Raw genomic sequence first — 19,570 nt, forward strand, 5'->3', positions numbered from 1 at the left:
CAAATTTTTCAGAAATTTCGGTAGAGTCTCCTTTGTAACTAGGCCTATCCACCTGCCAGAGAACCACCAAAACCATCCCAACAACTCATCCACAACTTGACAAAGCACCACAAGGTATATATCCATAACACTAATCTCTGCATTACAAGCGCTACATTATCATAATGATACATGAACATGGACTGCACATTTTTAAATCACAACACCGATAAGGTACCTTTCAAATCAAAATCAACTGTTATACAATCAAGCGAAAAAATTTTCTTTCCACGACACTTTCGGCCTTCAAGTTGGCCTCCTCGACTTGCAAGCTTAGCCATAACACATTCACAGACACAATCCCAACCTCCAAACTTATCTAACAAGGATGACAACTAGATACCTCGCATAAGCTAACTATCCATTAACTTCACCTTCAATAATTTTCACCGGAATGATACACAAATGATCTCCCAACTACCTTCTTAGACATAGACATGTGAAAACACAAAATATATGGGGAACAACTATGGGGGAAACTTCATACTCGTGCGGCCTAATGTGAAATACACTTATGCAATCTTCATTATCAACTCACATAACATCTTCAGGGGAAAATATTGAGAATAACCTGTTCACCCTCCTAAACTCTAAATCTCTAGGCGAACACTCACACTAAACCCTTGATTACCTTCAATAATTAATCTAAGATGTGCTATCATAAACTGACCATAAAATTACCTATCGAATATATGTGATCATACGGGGATGCTCCCTCTTTAACATGTTTGAACCTCTAATACCCATAGATTTAATACATTGAGGAGCAACAGAGATCAAGATCAGGCTGGAATTGTTCAGAAATCCATTAATGTGCATAGCAGAGTATTTCATGAGGTTATATGCTAAGAGGCACGAAGATTACTACTAACAATACTGACATGGTTAATCATAGTGACGACATCAATTATTAGACAAATGAGGCATAAGGGTAACTAGTACATTGGCCATAGGAATCATTAAGGAGGAACATTCAAGTACGTGACCCAGTCATCTCCTAGAGTGTAGGGAAAATCCGTTTATCAAGAATGAGAATGCTCTGGCACCTTGAATGCGATATGGGTTTCAAAATACATGAAGTTGAATTACGCTCCTAACGTTAACTGACACAAGGAATCTTTGCCACAAGCCCATAAGGATGAAAAGAAGTTGAACACTTATGAGATTATCATATTTCAAATAGCTTAAACCTTCCTGATAATTGATTCTATATGAGAGAACAAAAGATAAGACAACATGTCTTCCAAATCAATATGCTCATGATATGTGCAAAAATCTGAAAGCATCTAATCTCAACCTTTCACGAGTGAGACCACATAGCTAGGACATCTTAGAATTGGATGAAATCATGTATTGGTTAGAGGGGTTCTAATGGTTAACATGATGCTCCAAGGAGAAAGACAACTAGAACTCCTATTCACCCAAGGAGGTGGAATACCAAAGATAGCAAAACTCCCCACACATGACAATGACATAGTTAATGATTCTAGAAGTCGAGTGTGTAAGGACAAAGGATATCTTTCTGATAGAGGTTCAATGTAGTTTATAGTGAAAGTGATGAAAATCGTAATCTGCCCCTCAGGCAAAACATAGTACGTATACAGCCCCTCGGGCAAACATAAATCAGAAACAGCCCTTCGGGCAAACCTTTCGGTCATCCATGTACATCACATAACATGAAAATCTCAATGGAAATAACAAAACCAAATCAGTAATTTAATTCCAAACATCTCGTAAAAACTCCAGTTTCAATGAAAGTTGTTCAAAACATTTGTTTAATATTTTCAATAGAGGCTCAGTATAAAGATGAGTGAAAATAGTAATTTAACCAACATATTCAATAGAGACTCACTTTAAGGAGGAGTGAAAACAGTAATTTCACAAAAACAAGCCCCTCAAGCAAAGCATCACTCGTATGTATGTATATATAGCCCCTCGGGCAAGCCTCTCAGCCACTCAAGACTCAACTCTCATCAATCAGCACTTACACTCAGCACTCACGCTCAACATGTACCTTACAATAACCGCTGCGGCGTGCAACCCGATCCATATATATAGTCAATTGCGCTCATTGGGGGTGTGCAGACTCCGGAGGGGCTCCTACAGCCCAAGCGCTATATCGCTGTGGCGTGCAGCCCGATCTAATATCGCTGCGGCGTTCAGCCCGATCCATATACCGCTCCGGCGTGCAGCCCGATTGGTATATATATAATCCTCACAACCAGGCCCTCGGCCTCTCTCAGTCATCAACCTCACAATCAGACCCTCGGCCTCTCTCAGTCATCAGCCTCACAAGCCACTCGGGCTATCAGTAAAATAGGGTGCTTAGCCCAAAATATTATTTTTATGCATAAAAAGTTGAGTAATAGAGACTGAGTTATGAAATCAGTAAAACGTAGCATGACTGAGTGTAAATATTAAACCAAAAAAGTGAGGAAGCAGTAGTAAAAAGCCCCTAAGGGTCCAAACAGCTTAGCACTAGGCCCAAATATGGCATTCAGCCCAAAACATAGTAATACTTTCCAAAACACAATGATATCAAATAGCTTTCAATGAAATACGTGACTTAATAGTCGTATGGGACGGACCAAGTCACAATCCCCAACGGTGCACACCCCTACGCTCGTCACCTAGCGTGTGTGTCACCTCAAAGTAGCACAACGATGTGAAATCCGGGGTTTCATACCCTCAGGACAAGATTTATGATCATTACTTAACTCGAACCAGAAGAAAATCGACTCTGCAATGCCCTTACCACTCAACTCAGCCACAAATTGCCCCGAATCTATCCAAAATCAATATATAACATCAATGCAAGCCATAGGGACAAAGCCCACGCGAAAATTATCAAATTAACTCAAGAATCCCGAAATTGCTCAAACCCGGCCCCTGGGCCCACGTTTCGAAATCCGACCAAAGTCTCAAAATCTGACAACCCATTCAATTACGAGACTATCCATACTAGTTTAACTCAATTCTGACTTCGAATCGACTTTCAAATCCCAAAGATTCATTTTATGATGTTCCACAATTTTCCCCAAATTTTCATCCCAAATCTATACTCAAATGATGAATCCAACGTTATAATCATCTATTTTAGCCAAAATTGAGTTAGAATCACTTACCCCAATGGTTTTCTTGAAAATCCTTCAAAAAATTGCAAAAGCCCGAGCTCTCTAGGTCAAAATATGAAATAAAATCCCAAATCTCGTATTTATAATGCACCTTCCGGATTCCCTCACCGCAGACCGCGGAAAATCACCGCTGACCATGGTAAAGCACTTTGACCGCACTTCAGGTGGGTGCACAGACAGGCCTTAGTATTTTGGCCATAACTTTCTCTACAGATGTCCATATTATGATTTCTATACCTTTCTAGAAACGACACGAAGGGCTAAAACTTTCATTTTTCTATTATCTAAAAATTCCTTGTAGATCAAAAGATATAGGCTTCCGAAGTTGGACCAGCGGCCTTGCGGATTCTTCGTGATCGCGGCCGCGGACCATTTTCTGCCGCAGCGAAAGTTCTACCGCTGCAGCAAAATATCACCGCTGACAGCGGTCCTTTTGGCTACTGGGGCGATGATTTTTCTGCAGTCCGCGAACCCCCCATGATCCGGAACAACTTCCGAGTGCCAAAATGTCCGAACTCGCTCAAAACTCACCCCGAAACTCACACGAGGTCCCCAAGACCACAATCAAATGTACCAACACATCCCACAACATCGTAAAAAAATTTTCGAGCCTTCAAATTACTCTAAACAACACCAAAACACCAAATCCACCCCGGGTTCAAGCCTAAGGACTTAGAAACTTTCAAATTCCACAAACAACGCCGAAACCTATCAAGTCAAGTCCGATTGACCCCAAATTTTGCACACAAGTCATAAATGACATAATGGAGCTATTCCAATTTTCGTATCAGATTTTGATCCCGATATCAAAAAGTCAACCCCTCGATTAAACTTCCAAACTTAAATTTCTATTTTTGGCCATTTCAAGCCTAAATTTACCACGGACCTCCAAAATACATTCCGAACACACTCCTAAGCCCAAAATCACCCAACAGAGCTAATCCAATCATAAAAATTTAAATCCGAGATGGAGTACTAAAAGTCAAAGACTTGGTCAAACCTCTCAAATTTTAAGCCTTAAGCTGAGAACCATTCTTCCATATCTATTCTGTTCCACCTGAAAACCAAAACCGACTATTTACATAAGTCATAATACATCATACGAGGCTAGTCAGGCCCGAGAACCGGCGAGCGAAATGCAAATGCTCAAAACGACCGGTCGGGTCGTTACATTTAACTTAAAAACTTCATTACTACTTCACCAGAGTTATTCAATATTCTTACTGAATACATGGGATTGGTTGTACTCATACTACACTTCTGCACCTTGCGTGCAGATTTTGGAGCTGCATAGCTGTGGAAGACAAAGCCTTGCATTTAAGACGTACATGCGTTCCAGATTCAAGATACCTCTTATTCATGATAGTTCAGGATTTAAGTTCTGTTTATGTAAACTTCAAGCAGATATTTTAATTATTCTTCACATCAATTTTGTAAATCTAATTTATAGTGGCTCATGACTTGTACTACTAGTCCCTGGGTATTTGTACTGTAACTGGTTATAGTTTTTATTATATATATTGTTGATTTCACAGTTTAGTTGTAACTTATATCGTTTGGCTTACCTAGAGACTTGGGCTAGATATCATCACGACTTAGTAGAATTTCCGGTCATGACAAGTTGGTATCAGAGAACTAGGTTCATAGGCTCTACAAGTCATGATCAAATGTCTAGTAGAGTCTTCCAGATCGGTATGATAATGTCCGCACCTATCTTCGAGAGGCTACAGGGCATTTAGGATAATTCCCTTCTTTATTTCCTTAACGCGCGACCTTGTTTAACTTTAAACTTACGACTTTGATTCTTCCTATTCGTCCATATGAGATACTGAGCACCAAGTGTCATTATGCACCGACATCTTGTGATATTGCAGATGGGTTGCAAACGGTTACGGATGCTTGATTACTGTCATGACGTGTTGTACAGACTTAGATGTTTATGTGTTGATAAATCTTCTAGTTGTTCATTTGCGGGATGAAGTTGATTCTTATATCTTGTTGACGAGTGTAGGCTCGGGAGTATTAATCGGTTGCCTAGTTGTTTTGACCATGTTAGGGTCATGGTGAGATGTTTATTTGAGGCTAGCTGGTGAGATTGAGGTTCTGTTATTGGTATGAGGCTTCTATTCAGTGAAATATGTATACTACCACTTCATAGCGTTTGAAGAAGTTGTCTTGACGACCACCAGGATGAGTATGTACTTGCTAGAGTCTTTGGAGTGTTTTACGACTAGAGTCACGTGGGTTTATGAAGTATTCAGCTGATTAATAGTGGAGGGCAGGGGTTGTTACAAAGGATGGATGCTATGGGATACAGACGATGTGTTTTATGGCTTCAAGCCAAGTGAGGGAGCCTGCTAACGACGATCGGATTGCATGGTCATGAGTTATATTTGATCGTTAACTCCAATTTTAGTAAAATCCTTTGAAAATTATCTTTGTGACAGTTTCAATAGAGGTTCAATATAGTTTATAGTGAAAGTGATGAAAATCGTAATCGGCCCCTTGGGCAAAACATAGTTCGTATACAACCCCTCGGGCAAACATAAATCCTAAACAGCCCTTCGGGCAAACCCTCGTTCATCCATGTACATCACATAACATGAAAATCACAGTTGAAACAACAAAACCAAATCAGTAATTTAATTCCAAACATCTCGTAAAAACTCCAGTTTCAATGAAAGTTGTTCAAAACATTTCTTTAATATTTTCAATAGAGGCTCAGTATAAAGATGAGTGAAAACGATAATTTAACCAACATATTCAATAGAGACTCACTTTAAGGAGGAGTGAAAATAATAATTTCACAAAAACAAGCCCCTCGGGCAAAGCATCACTCATATGTATTTATATATAGCCCCTCGGGAAAGCCTCTCAGTCACTCATGACTCAACTCTCATCAATCAGCACTTACACTCAGCACTCACGCTCAACAGGTACCTTACAATAACCGTTGCGGCGTGTATCCCGATCCATATATATAGTCGATTGCGCTCACTAGGGGTGTGTAGACTCCGGAGGGGTTCCCACTACCCAAGCGCTATATCGCTGCGGCGTGCAGTCCAATCCATATATATATATATATATATATATATATATATATATATATATATATATATATATATATATATATATATATATATATATATATCTCACTGCGGCGCGTAGCCCGGTCCATAAATATATAATCCTCACGACCAGGCGATCGGCCTCTCTCAGTCATCAACCTCACAATCAGACCCTTGGCCTCTCTCACTCATCAGCCTCACTAGCCACTCGGGCTATCAGTAAAACAGGGTGCTTAGCCCTAAATATCATTTTTATGCATAAAAAACAGAGTAATAGAGACTGAGTTATGAAATCAGTAAAACGTAGCATGACTGAGTGTAAATACTAAACCAAAACAGTGAGGAAACAGTAGTAAAAAGCCCTTAAGGGTCTAGCTCGGCACTAGGCCCAAATACGGCATTCAGCCCAAAACATAGCAATACTTTCCAAAACACAATGATATCAAATAGATTTCAATCAAATACGCGTCTTAATAGTCGTACGGGACGGACCAAGTCACAATCCCCAACGGTGCACGCCCCCACACTCGTCACCTAGCGTGTGCGTTTATCTCAAAGTAGCATAACGATGTGAAATCCGTGGTTTTATACCCTCAGGACAAGACTTACAATCATTACTTACCTCGAACCAGAAGAAAATCAACTCCGGAATGCTCTTGCCGCTCGACTTGGCCACAAATCTCCCCGAATCTATCCAAAATCAATATTATAACATCAATACAAGCCATAGGGACAAAGCCCACGCGAAAATTATCAAATTAACTCAAGAATCCCGAAATTGCTCAAACCCAGCCCTCGGGCCCACGTTTCGAAACCCGACCAAAGTCTCAAAATCCGACAACCCATTCAATTACGAGACTATCCATACTAGTTTAACTCAATTTTGACTTCGAATCGACTTTTAAATCCCAAAAATTCATTTTATGAATTTCCACAATTTTCCCCAAATTTTTATCCCAAATCTCTACTCAAATGATGAATCCAACGTTATAATCATGTATCTTAGCCAAAATTGAGTTAGAATCACTTACCTCGATGGTTTTCTTGAAAATCCCTCGAAAATTTGCCAAAGCCCGAGCTCTCTAGGTCAAAATATGAAATAAAATCCCAAATCTCGTATTTATAATGAACCTTCCGGATTCCCTCACCGCTGACCATGGAAAATCACCGCTGACCGCGGTAAAGCACCTCTGACCGCACTTCAGGTGGCTGCACAGATAGGTCTTAGTATTTTGGCCATACCTTACTCTACAGATGTCCAAATTATAATTTCTTTACCTTTCTGGAAACTAGATAGGAAGAGCTACAACTTTCGATTTTGTATAGTCTCAAAATTCCGTGAAGATCAAAAAATATAGGCTTCCGAAGTCGGACCAGCGGCCCTGCGGATTCTTCATTATCGCGGCCGCAGACCATTTTTTGCCGCAGCGGAAGTTCCACCGCTGCAGCGAAATATCACCGCTGACAGCTATCCTTTTGGCTGCTGGGGTGATGATTTTGCTGCTGTCTGCATCCTACCCCCCCCCCCCCCCCACGATCCGAAATAACTTCCGAGTGTCAAAATGTCCGAACTCGCTCAAAACTCACCCGAGGCCCCCGGGACCTCAATAAAATGTACCAACACATCCCATAACATCATAAAAATTTAGTTGAGCCTTCAAATTACTCAAAGCAACACCAAAACACCAAATCCACCTCGGGTTCAAGCCTAAGGACTTAGAAACTTTCAAATTCCAAAAACAACGCCGAAACTTATTAAATCAAGTCCGATTGAACCCAAATTTTGCACATAAGTCATAAATGACATAATGGAGCTATTCCAATTTTCAGAATTGGATTTTGATCCCGATATCAAAAAGTCAACCCCTCGATCAATCTTCCAAACTTAAATTTCCGTTTTTAGCCATTTCAAGCCTAAATTTACCACGGACCTCAAAAATACATTCTGAACACGCTCCTAAGTCCAAAATCACCCAACAGCGCTAATCCAATCATAAAAATTCAAATCTGAGATCGAGTACTAAAAGTCAAAGACTTGGTCAAACCTCTCAAATTTTATGCCTTAAGCTGAGAACCATTCTTCCATATCTGTTCTGTTCCACCTGAAAACCAAAGCCGACTATTTTCATAAGTTATAATACATCATACGAGGCTAGTCAGGCCCGAGAACCGGCGAGCGAAATGCAAATGCTCAAAATGACCGGTCGGATCGTTACAGTTGACTTAAAAACTTCATTACTTCTTCACCAGAGTTATTCAATATTCTTACTGAATACATGGGGTTTGTTGTACTCATACTACACTTCTGCACCTTGCGTGCAGATTTGGGAGCTGCATAGCTGTGGAAGACGAAGCCTTGCATTTAAGACGTACATGCGTTCCAGATTCAAGATACCTCTTATTCATGGTAGTTCAGGATTTAAGTTCTGTTTATGTAAACTTCAAGCAGATATTGTAATTATTCTTCACATCAATTTTGTAAATCTAAATTATAGTGGCTCATGACTTGTACTACTAGTCCCTGGGTATTTGTACTGTAACTGGTTATAGTTTCTATTATATATATTGTTGATTTCACAGTTTAGTTGTAACTTATATCGTTTGGCTTACCTAGAGAGTTGGGTTAGGTATCATCACGACTTAGTAGAATTTCCGGTCATGACAAGTTGGTATCAGAGAACTAGGTTCATAAGCTCTACAAGTCATGATCAAATGTCTAGTAGAGTCTTGCAGATCGGTATGATAATGTCCGCACCTATCTTCGAGAGGCTACAGGGCATTTAGGATACTTCCCTTCTTTATTTCCTTAACGCGTGACCTTGTTTAACTTTAAACTTACGACTTTGATTCTTCCTATTCGTCCATAGGAGATACTGAGCACCAAGTGTCATTATGCACCGACATCTTGTGATATTGCAGATGGGCTGCAAACGGTTACGGATGCTTGAATACAGTCATGACGTGTTGTACAGACTTAGATGTTGATGTGTTGGTAAATCTTCTAGTTGTTCATTTGCGGGATGAAGTTGATTCCTATATCTTGTCGACGATTGTAGGCTCGGGAGTATTAATCGATTGCCTAGTTGTTTTGACCATGTTGGGGTCATGGTGAGATGTTGATTTGAGGCTAGATGGTGGGATTGAGGTTGTGTTATTGGTATGAGGATTCTATTCAGTGGAATATGTATACTACCACTTCATAGCGTTTGAAGAAGTTGTCTTGACGACCACCAGGATGAGTATGTACTTGCCAGAGTCTTTGGAGTGTTTTACTACTAGAGTCACGTGGGTTTATGAAGTATTCAGCTGATTAATAGTGGAGGGCAGGGGTTGTTACAAAGGATGGATGCTATGGGATACAGACGATGTGTTTTATGGCTTCAAGCCAAGTGAGGGAGCCTGCTAACGACGATCGGATTGCATGGTCAAGAGTTATATTTGATCTTGAGCGAGGATGTGCTTGCGGATTGGCTGTGATTTGAGAAATGTTTCATCGAGGATGATTTAGAGCAAGGTGAATGACAATCGAGAAGGTTTTGATGAGTTCAAGACTCATATGCGGTATTTAAGGATTTTTTAGATTTGTGTGTGGCTAGGACTTAAGATCTATACTAGATGGTGTCTAGAATTATGGAACTTCTATTTCATTATTGACTCTACATGGAGGTATTGGAGAGATGCAAGAAATGACTTCGGGTTCGCAGAAGGTCCCTTCAGATAGAGCATTTCTGGTTGAGATACTTCTGGGTTTGGCAGTCTGCGTGAATCGGCTGAGTTAGAGGAAAATCAGTTCTGATGATTTGATTGTGTGTTAATGGGTTTTAAAGAATTCACGATGGTTAAGGCCACGGTTCCGGGTCGATTTCTTCTGGGTATAGATGGTGTGTTTCGTGTGATGATGTCCTCTTGGATTGAGTTAAATGGAAGTCTCTTGGTCGATGAGGTGTTCATCCTACTTGTGGTTCATAGTCAATTAAGAGGTTTTCGTATTTTCGCAAATTAGCTTGATGATTGCGGTGTGTCGTGTAGGGTTGGGAGTTACAAGTACAAGATTGCGGTTTAGTTTCGAAGAGAAGGTCATGAGTTCTAGATGGCACAGATGATTTCAGATATTTAAGAGAATGCTGGCACTATTTGGTATGGCCTGAGAAGGGTGTGCATTATAAGAGGTGCATTGTATTTTGACTTGCGGATTCTTGGCCAGTGTTACGGTGATCGCCTCTTTTGGAGCTACTGAGGTTTAGGTTTTGTTACGTGGCGTGGAAGATCTATGTGAGCATTTTCCGTAAAATGATGGTGTGTGAGTGATATATTAGTCATTTGAGTAGCAGAGTGGGATCAGATATGGAGATTTTGGTAATCATGAGGTTCAGAGACTGGATGTTCTCGTAGGCAGACAATTCCTTGGTTGCGGGCTGTGAAAATATGTTAAGAATTGGATAGTTGATGATGTATGTTATGAATAGGTTGCTATAGACTTTTGGAAGGTTGGTCATCTATTTGGGGATGATCGAAATTGGTTTCAGGGCTATTTGTAGGCCTAATGAGACTGGGTATTTTATATCAGATCGGGTTTGCTTACTCTACGCAATTGCTACCATAAGTATATCATCTAGCAGAATGGATGTTATTCTTGCCCTAGTCTATGTTATGTGGTTCTCTCTTATGCTATGGCGGGTTATGAGGCTACTTGATTATATGTTGTGATCCCGTTTAGGCCTTTTGGCAATATCTGGGGCGAGATGGCTCTCGTGAAGTTGATTTGCGCTGTGTATCCTTGTTGTGCTTGCCTTTTTCGTATTGTATATTGCCTATTCATTTACCCACAATTATATTTGTGCATTCTATCGTGGTTGATATTGACGCACATGTGCTTAGTGAACACGAGCATTATGGCTCGATAGGTATCACTATATGGATTGATATGTTTGGGATTGAGTTGCGCACCGAAAGAAGTTATGTGGGATACTCAAAATTTGCGGGGAGATTTTGTAAGGAGTCATGAGAATATTTGCCGAATGGGTTGAACCCTATTTTCCAGTACTTAACTTGTCAGATGGGTCCGAAGGTTTTCTTTTTTAATCTTCAAATTTCCTCAATCCACCCGTGATTTGATAAAAATGAAATTTCTCTAACAATGTTGATTTATTGAAATAATTTAGAATCTTTTTATACTAATTTTAGTGTTTTTGTTTTGCCATATGTAATTTGATAGTCTTATGTTAGTACGACAATATGTCAACGTTGGACATTACATTATTCCACTAGGGCCATTAGGAAGTTTCCAATATAACTAAAGAATATAACAAATAAAATCTTAGTACCTGTTAGATTTTGCAAATGCAGAAAGACGTATTTAGGACTATATAAAGTTGTGAAACACTAATGTTCATACGACATAGGATATTTAAAGAGAAATTTTCACAAACCACTATTGTTTAGTGATTATTAGCTAGCTATAGCTATCATTTACTAAATTACTTGCTATAACTATGTTTTCAGTTGTTATAGAGTGTATTCAATGTATTTAAGCTACTGTATTCATGAATACAGTAGCAAAACTTGGCGTGAAACACAGGAGTCCAGCTAAGCAACGGTTGTATTCGACTGTATTCGCGAGCTGTATTTGTGAATACAGTAACGTAAACTGCATAAAAATGGTCTTTTCAGCTATTTAAAATGGTAAGTGAATCAATTAACGCAATAGACTCCTAACATAACTCAACTAACTCAATTATGACACGCAGAATTTGTATTTCACATTAAAGAAAAGATTTCCCAGCCAAAAAAGACCACAATACAGAGCAATCTCTAGATTTTCAATCCCTCCCTTTTCTGTTGCTATCGTTCTGTAGATTTCAAAACATGTACTCATTTTAGATGAATCCATGTATTTGGAATACATAACATATTCGTAAGTACAATAGTGAGAGCCTTGTAAATACATCTAAAAACAAACAGTGAAAGTCACTGTAATAACTATTTATCATTAAAATACAGATGAATACATGTATTTGAAATACATAACACATTCATAAGTGTTTACCTCGAAAAATGTGAGTAACAATTAAAGATAATTTGTGGTTTTAAAGATAAGTGATATATTCTAATACTAGTGATTATACAAGTAATATCAAGCTTAAGTAAGAAGAAATGATGAACCAAATCAATGTTGTTGGAGCAATAGGAGCCTCGAGCTTGGTTATCCCAGGGACCTCGAGGCCAGCTAAGAACAATAAAGTATGAACAATAAAGTAAAGGCAATAAAGCTGAAGAACAATTGTTGAGCCCGTTAAACAAGAGTAGAATAGAATGTTCTATTGCAGTGAATAATGTGAGATCCCCTTTACAACATGATTGGGATCCCCTTTATATAGGAGGAGAAAACCCCAACATAGTACATTCCTAATTATGGTAAAGAATACTATTGGTACAAGTGTATATCGACCTAGTACGGACCTGTACCATTTCGTACAAATCTTATCCTTTAATTTATGCCCTGGTCCATATGTCCTTGTGAAATTCCCGCTCTTTCTTGATTGACTTCGAGATTGTGCTACCCTCGATGTAGGTCGTGCCAGGCCTTCGATCAGCTTCCTCGAGGTAGGTGTCCCTCAGCCGGGTCCGACCTCCACTTCGAATTGCCCGGATTCGGACTCATAGCCCAATTTAAGACTTCGAAATCAGGCTCCTTGATTTTGACCGTATACAGATAGTCCCCGCATTTATTAGAATAAGATGATAAGAAACGATTTGAACCTTGATCTTCCCGAGCCTCTTGTGATGATGTTATGCCCGTGACGTAGGTGTTTGAAGTGACCGGAAATGTCATGTTAGCGTGCTTCCCCAAAACGTCCAATGTCTTTCAGCCTTTGTCGGCCACTTGCGCCGCCGTTTCCGTCGTCAGCTTCCTATAAATAAGAAGTCACTCAACTGAACACAAACTACATTTATTCCTTCTTCATCTACTTTTAGTCCCTTCCCTTTCCTCTTCCTTTGATCACCTCTTTTTATGGTTCAAAACTGCGACCACAAGGCCGCATGGCAGCAACTTTACTAGTTATGCCAAGACTTCCTTTCTCAAAGCTTTGGCTCGAGACAATGAGGGAAGGGCACCGAATCCTTCCAGTATCAGAAGATATGAGAAATTTACACTACTACTCATCTCTCTTGACTTCAACCTGGTGTGGCGCTTCATTCCTTTTGCTTTCCATGGATCGAGGTGGTACTATCATCTGCTAACTTTTGGATCCCACATCGGAACAGAGTTCCGAGGATGAACACTCTTGGATTGTCGCTCGTGCGTCTTGCAACCTTTTTGGTTTTTTCCTCTTACTTGTTCTTTCTTAATATATTATGGCCCAAAACTTCAACGGACTGCTCAATCTCGGCGGCTGGAGGTGTAATTACATTCATCGATGACCTCCTGCCAAACGTTTCTAAAGTCTAGAAATGGTGCCCCCGAGAAGAGGATTTTCGGGGACGATGCTCGAGGATGTGGCCCTAAAAGTGAATTAGGATCTTTGGCTTTTGTTTTTCGCTTCTTTGTTCCTATGTAAGTACCCTTCGTGGGTACCGTAGTTATAACTTGTAATCATCCCTATGAAGTAAAAAAGGACCCTTTTGTATCTCTTTCGGCCCGTGCTAAATTTTATTCCATCTTTATTCGTAGAAGACTTGATTTTATGATTTCATTGACTAGCCCAAATTTCAAGCTTAGGACATAAACTCTTAGGTTTTTAATTGATCAATGCAATACCCATCGAGGTTCTTGTTAATCTAGAACTGAGCTTTAATGTGTGCTCGGTTTTCTCGAGCTCGAGTTGGACGAGAGGGAGATCTCGAGATGAAGTAAATCCTTAGATTTCCTTGCAGTCCTCTAATGAGAAATTTCTCCAACTCATAGTAATACCTCGATCTTGTAATAAGGATATCCCTTAGGCCTTTTCACATTCTTCGAGTGAGAAATTCCTCAAACTTAGATAGCCCTTGGGCTTAGCGATCGAGCGGATATTCTGCTCGAACTTGACTTATAGGTTGCCCTCTATGATTTTTGACGAATTAACCCTTGGTGCCTTGGCCCTGATGCCAATATTGTGACATCAGCGGTTGAAGCGACCGAAAAGTTGCTTTTGTACGATTCCCAAAATCATTAGTCGGCCTTTTGGCTTCCTCAGCATGCTTAAATGACCTTTATAAATAGACAGATTTTACAAACTTAAAAACTTTATTCCCATATTGTTTTCAAAGTCACATTTAGCCTTTTTCAATTTCCTTGAGCTCTCCCTTCTCTTCACTAACAACATTCTTCATTTTCTTGGATCTACCGCATTGTGATGGCTAAAACTTCTAAATCTGTTCCTCAAAAGGAAAAGGCTCTGTCATCTTCTCGATCGACCAAGAGTAAACCAGTAGTGCCTCCTCGTATCGAGGAATGAAACCCCTCGCCATGTGAGATAACATCCGATTTTGAAATCAAAAATCCTATATCGATACCATGTCGATGCGAGCCCATGTCTCGATATGTTTGTCTGGTGACCAAGACCGAGCTTAAGCAAGTAAAGGAGGATTTTAAATGGGACAATAAAGAAATAGTGATTCCTTCCTCCGAGGAGGATATCACCACATATAAAGCGGGGTACTTCAGCGCATATACTTATCCATTTATGTTGGTCCCTGCAATTCCGGCTCAAGGTCCCGTAACTCAGTTATCCTCAACTTTTCCAACGATACCGAGTGACGCTCGGCCAGATCTACCCCTCCTTCTGGAGAATCGTTTACTTAATCAGGTTCTTTTCGAACCAAATCGAGGGGATGTCTTTTACCCTCGATCATCAGATCAGATTGTACAGTCCCCGACTTTATCGTGGGGGCTTGATAAAATTGCAGCGCCGATCTTTAAAATCTCTCTTCTCTAGTATCGATGAGGACAATGACCATGGGTGGATGAGCCGGTTTGTCCGATTCAGGACATCCGATCTGATCCCTGCTAATTGGATGTCGTTCCCCAAGGAGTGGAACATGAAACGTGAGTATGCAGCAGTTTTTTACGCTGCTTTATTTTCTTTTCCCCGACTTTATATTTTTCTTTAGTCTAACCTCTTTACGATGGTGCAGCTGCTGCTTGGTTTCCCGGAGGGGTCCCGAACCTCGAGGGCTGGGTCCAAAAGCTGGCCTCCGCTTCCTCTTACTCGGAGCGTTGCTGGCGAGATCTAGCCAAGGGTCGATGGGAGGCAAAAAACCATGCTGAGTTCTCTTGTTTGTTTTCCAGTGTTTCTATCACGGGATACTGATCTCGATTTCTCATAAGTATTGGAGACGTTGTTGAATTGAGGTCGGCCCCAGCTATTGAAGTGGAGGTTCCAAAGCCTCCCAAACAAAGAAAAAGGAGGAGGGATTCATATGAAAATCCCCTGAAGCCAAAGAAAAGCGTGGCTCGAAGGCCTAAGGCCGATGCAGCGGCCTTATCTCTGGAAACGGCCCAACATCTTTGGGACCAGGAGGAAGAAGAAGATGACGACTGCCTGCTAGTAAGCCATAAAAGGAAAAATGCAGATGCTTCAAATCCCACCGAACCAGTGGCGGTTGATGTGGCTCATTCTAGAGTCGATGAAATCTCCGAAGGGAGTTCAAACAAAGTCCCCGAACCATCATCCAGAAAGAAGGTGCCTCGCTTAGGAGATCATTATGAGGGCGAGGCTGAACATCCTGACCCCGAGCCTCTTCAAATAAAAGAGAATGCCTCGAATGGATCACTCAGGTGATCAACGTGGATGATTCTCCTCTTGGCCCCTAGTTCTCCGAGTGACAAATCCAGGAGGCTCTAAATATGAGGTCTTCTGAAGTGGAAGTAAGCCATGAAGGTCACGACATCTTTCAAGAATGTCTCACAGGGCTCGAAGATGGCCCCGACCCTGATGCTTCTTTTATTTTTAATGAGGCACGTAGACTCTTTAAACAAGTGAGTTTTCTGTTTTTTATGTCTGTGCCTTTGTTTTAGCTGTTCCGAATCTAACTTTCCATTTTTTTCATGAAGGATGTGGTGCTCCACAAAAGGGTATTTTCTAAGTCCCGAGCCAATCTTATTCGATGCGAGGCTGAGCTTAAGAAGACTTTGGAGGAGAGGGATGCCGTCAAAGCCCTATATGCTAAGAAAGAGTTGGAGGTCTATGATCCACGAGTTGAGTTGACGCAGGTGTGCCAAGGTCGAGCCGAGTACTTTGAGAAGGTAATATATCTCCCAAGAGTCTGTTGTGCACTTGTTTTGTTTTGGCGGCTGAAATTTTTGATTTCGCAGTTCCATTAGAAGGCTGACTTGGAGGCGTAACTTCGGGAGGAGCTTAAGATGAAAGAAGCCGAGGCCCTGGGGTGGAGGCAAGGTATGGACGACCTCGCCTCTGAGAAGGAAAATTTAAAAAGCAGTTGGCTTTGCTCGAACGCCAACATCGAGGTGCGAAGGAGGAGAACCTAGCTCGGGGCCTTGAAATTGAGGAGATTAAAGCCAGATCTGATGTTGTGCTGGCCAAAGCCAAATCTGATGTTGTGGCAATTATGGCTTCGTACTGAGCCCATTCTGAATCTTCTAATGCTCGAGCAAAGGAGATCTCTTCTACGGCGGAAGCTAAGTTATCAAGAGCCCTCGATCATGCTAGGCGACAATCCCGGAGGATAACCCTCGAGGAGATACATGCTCGCGGCTTTGACCTTTCAGCCGATATTGAAGCAGAGAAGATTTTTAAAGTAGAGGTGGCCTCTCTGCTTTACGATAAGGATGACTCAGCCAGTGTCTCTAAGAGTGAAGGAAATGGGGACGAAGTCCCCGAGGGTGAAGCTCTCGAAGATGTGACTCCTGAAGATGATGCTGCTAAGGAAGTGACCCCAAAATAGTTTTAGGTTACTTTATTTTGTTTCTTTGTAAACCTCCGTTGCATAAATACTTTCTGTAATCATCTTTTTGGAAATATGAGAGGAACTTTTTACCTCGTCTTTGGTCAGTGCTGGATTTAATATTGCTATTATTTATGGAAGACTTCTTTTGAATGATTAGTTCGAGGATTGGTTTAGGGGTTCGAGGTATTATAAACCCAACCTCGAGTCCATATCGAAGTGAAAGCGGAGTCTCGAACTATATGTTTTTGGCCCTTAAGCCTTTCGAGGTTGGCCTTAGGCTCTTATACATTGGCCCTTAGGCTCTTTAAGTTGGCCCTTGGGCTCTTATAAATCGGCCCTTAGGCTCTTTAAGTTGGCCCTTGGGCTCTTAGAATGGCTAAATAATTTTTTCCTCATTTCCGCTTAAAAGACTTAGTGAAAATTTAATTATGCCTTAGCATGCGTTTTTCGCACCTGTAAGTTTTTAGAAGGTTCGACATATCAGAACCTTATTAGTGATTTGTTTGTGTAAACATAATCGAACACCTCTTGAGGTATTTCCGAGGGTCGATGTTATCGAAACCCTTAGAATTTTCGAAGGCTGAATCTATCGAAGCCCTTCGCATTTTGCTTTTGTCTAGGGTAGCCTGATTTAACAGGTTCTTACAAAGTGTTTGAAGGCCTTTAGTTTATAGCGGAAGTCGGACGTCTTCGAGTTGCATTATTTGGCTGTAGCCTTTATATGACCGCAATCTTTAGTATGGCCGTAGCCGTATGTCATTTGGACTTGTTTCCCCATAACTTTCTGAACTTGTTCGAGAAGTTAGTCCCCAAGAATATTGGCCTTGGCCTTTGTTTCGAAGTGGTGCCTCTTTGAGGTCTTATTAGTTCGAATTTTTGATGACAGTCCCCGAGTATTCGGGGTGCTTCTACGTTTTGGCTCTTAAGCCGTTTCCCGTAGTATTGTAAGTGTAAAGCTCGTATGAGACACAAAGTATTTTTGATATAGCCAGAATGCTTCTTTAGGTAGTTGATACATGCGTACACGTTTTGGCGTCGGGACTCGACTATTCTATACGGACACGGTTCGTTTGACTGTTTGGCCCATTACAAAGTTCTCCTATCGAAACCCTCTTAGACGTGAAATATATTTCTAAAAATGTAACCTCTGAGGGTGATTCCCCCCAGTATTCGACGTTGATTGAAAAGAAGCCTTGAATACTTGTTGACTGTTCCTCAGGTAGCATATAGGTAATGCCTCGTTAAAACCTTGACGGTAAAACCCATTGGGACAAAATCCGAACCAAGGGAAAAAGAGTGCAACGCATGCTTTACAACCTACGACCTTCGTGTAAGAAGGGGTATCTTCGAGATCACGAGCCTTTGAGAGCTTCTATCGTGTCGAACTTGTAAGATCCTTTACCAATAACTCTGGGGTCTTGTTATCCGTTACCATGATATCTTCGAGAGCCTTGACCTGGTCGGGGATGATTTTGATGCCCTTGTTTGACACCCCAAAGCCGAGAAACTCACATGTGCCGACTCTGAAGGCATGTTTCTCTGGGTTGAGCTTCATGTCGCATTGCACCGAACGTTCACTGTTTCCTGCAAAAGGGGTCCTCTAAGCACACAGACCTAACCAGTTATATCCTCAATATAGGCTTTCGTTATTTTACCTATTCGTTCTTCGTATATCCCGTTGATCGGTCGTTGATACGAAGCTTCTCGAACTGGGGCCTCCTTTTTTGTTTTATCGGTTTAAACCTGGGACTGTTGCTCAACCTATGTGTGGTGATTTCTGGCGGAATCCCTGCGTATCTTAAATGGGACCAAGCGATGCAATCCATATTATTAGTAAGAGAGTAAATGAGTTTTTTTCCTGAGTTCGGGGGCTAACCCCGTTCCCAGGTATACCTTTCACTTGAGTGGTTGACTCGGTAATACCGGGCTTCTTAGGAACGATGAAGGTTCGAGGAGATAGGGAATTCCCTTCTTCGCCTTCAGTTACCTGTTATCCTGTATCCGTCTAGACTTGGAGCTGTGAATACTACTTAGGCACCTGCTTATCTTGAGAGTTCGATGCCTCCGAGGTCAAGGGTTCCGGTATCGATACCACTTCCTCGATTGCAAACATCTCTTTTGAAGTGTGCTGTTCTCCGTAGACTGTTTTCACTCCTTCCTCTGTCGGAAACTTCATCATCTGATGGAGAGTCGAAGGCACTACCTTCCTGTTGTGTATCCATGGCCTCCTGGGGAGTGTGTTATACCTCATGTCACCTTCGATGACATGGAACCTGGTGTTTTGTACTGTTCCGGCTACGTTTACCGGCAGGATAATTTCTCCCTTGGTGGTTTCACTTGCCATGTTGAAGCCATTCAGTACCCGAGATGCAGGTACAATCTAATTTTGCAGGCCGAGTTGTTTCGCGACCCTCGATCTGATTATATTCGCAGAGCTAC

Source organism: Nicotiana attenuata, chromosome 6 (assembly GCF_001879085.1).
Source record: "Nicotiana attenuata strain UT chromosome 6, NIATTr2, whole genome shotgun sequence".
Lineage (NCBI taxonomy): Eukaryota > Viridiplantae > Streptophyta > Magnoliopsida > Solanales > Solanaceae > Nicotiana > Nicotiana attenuata.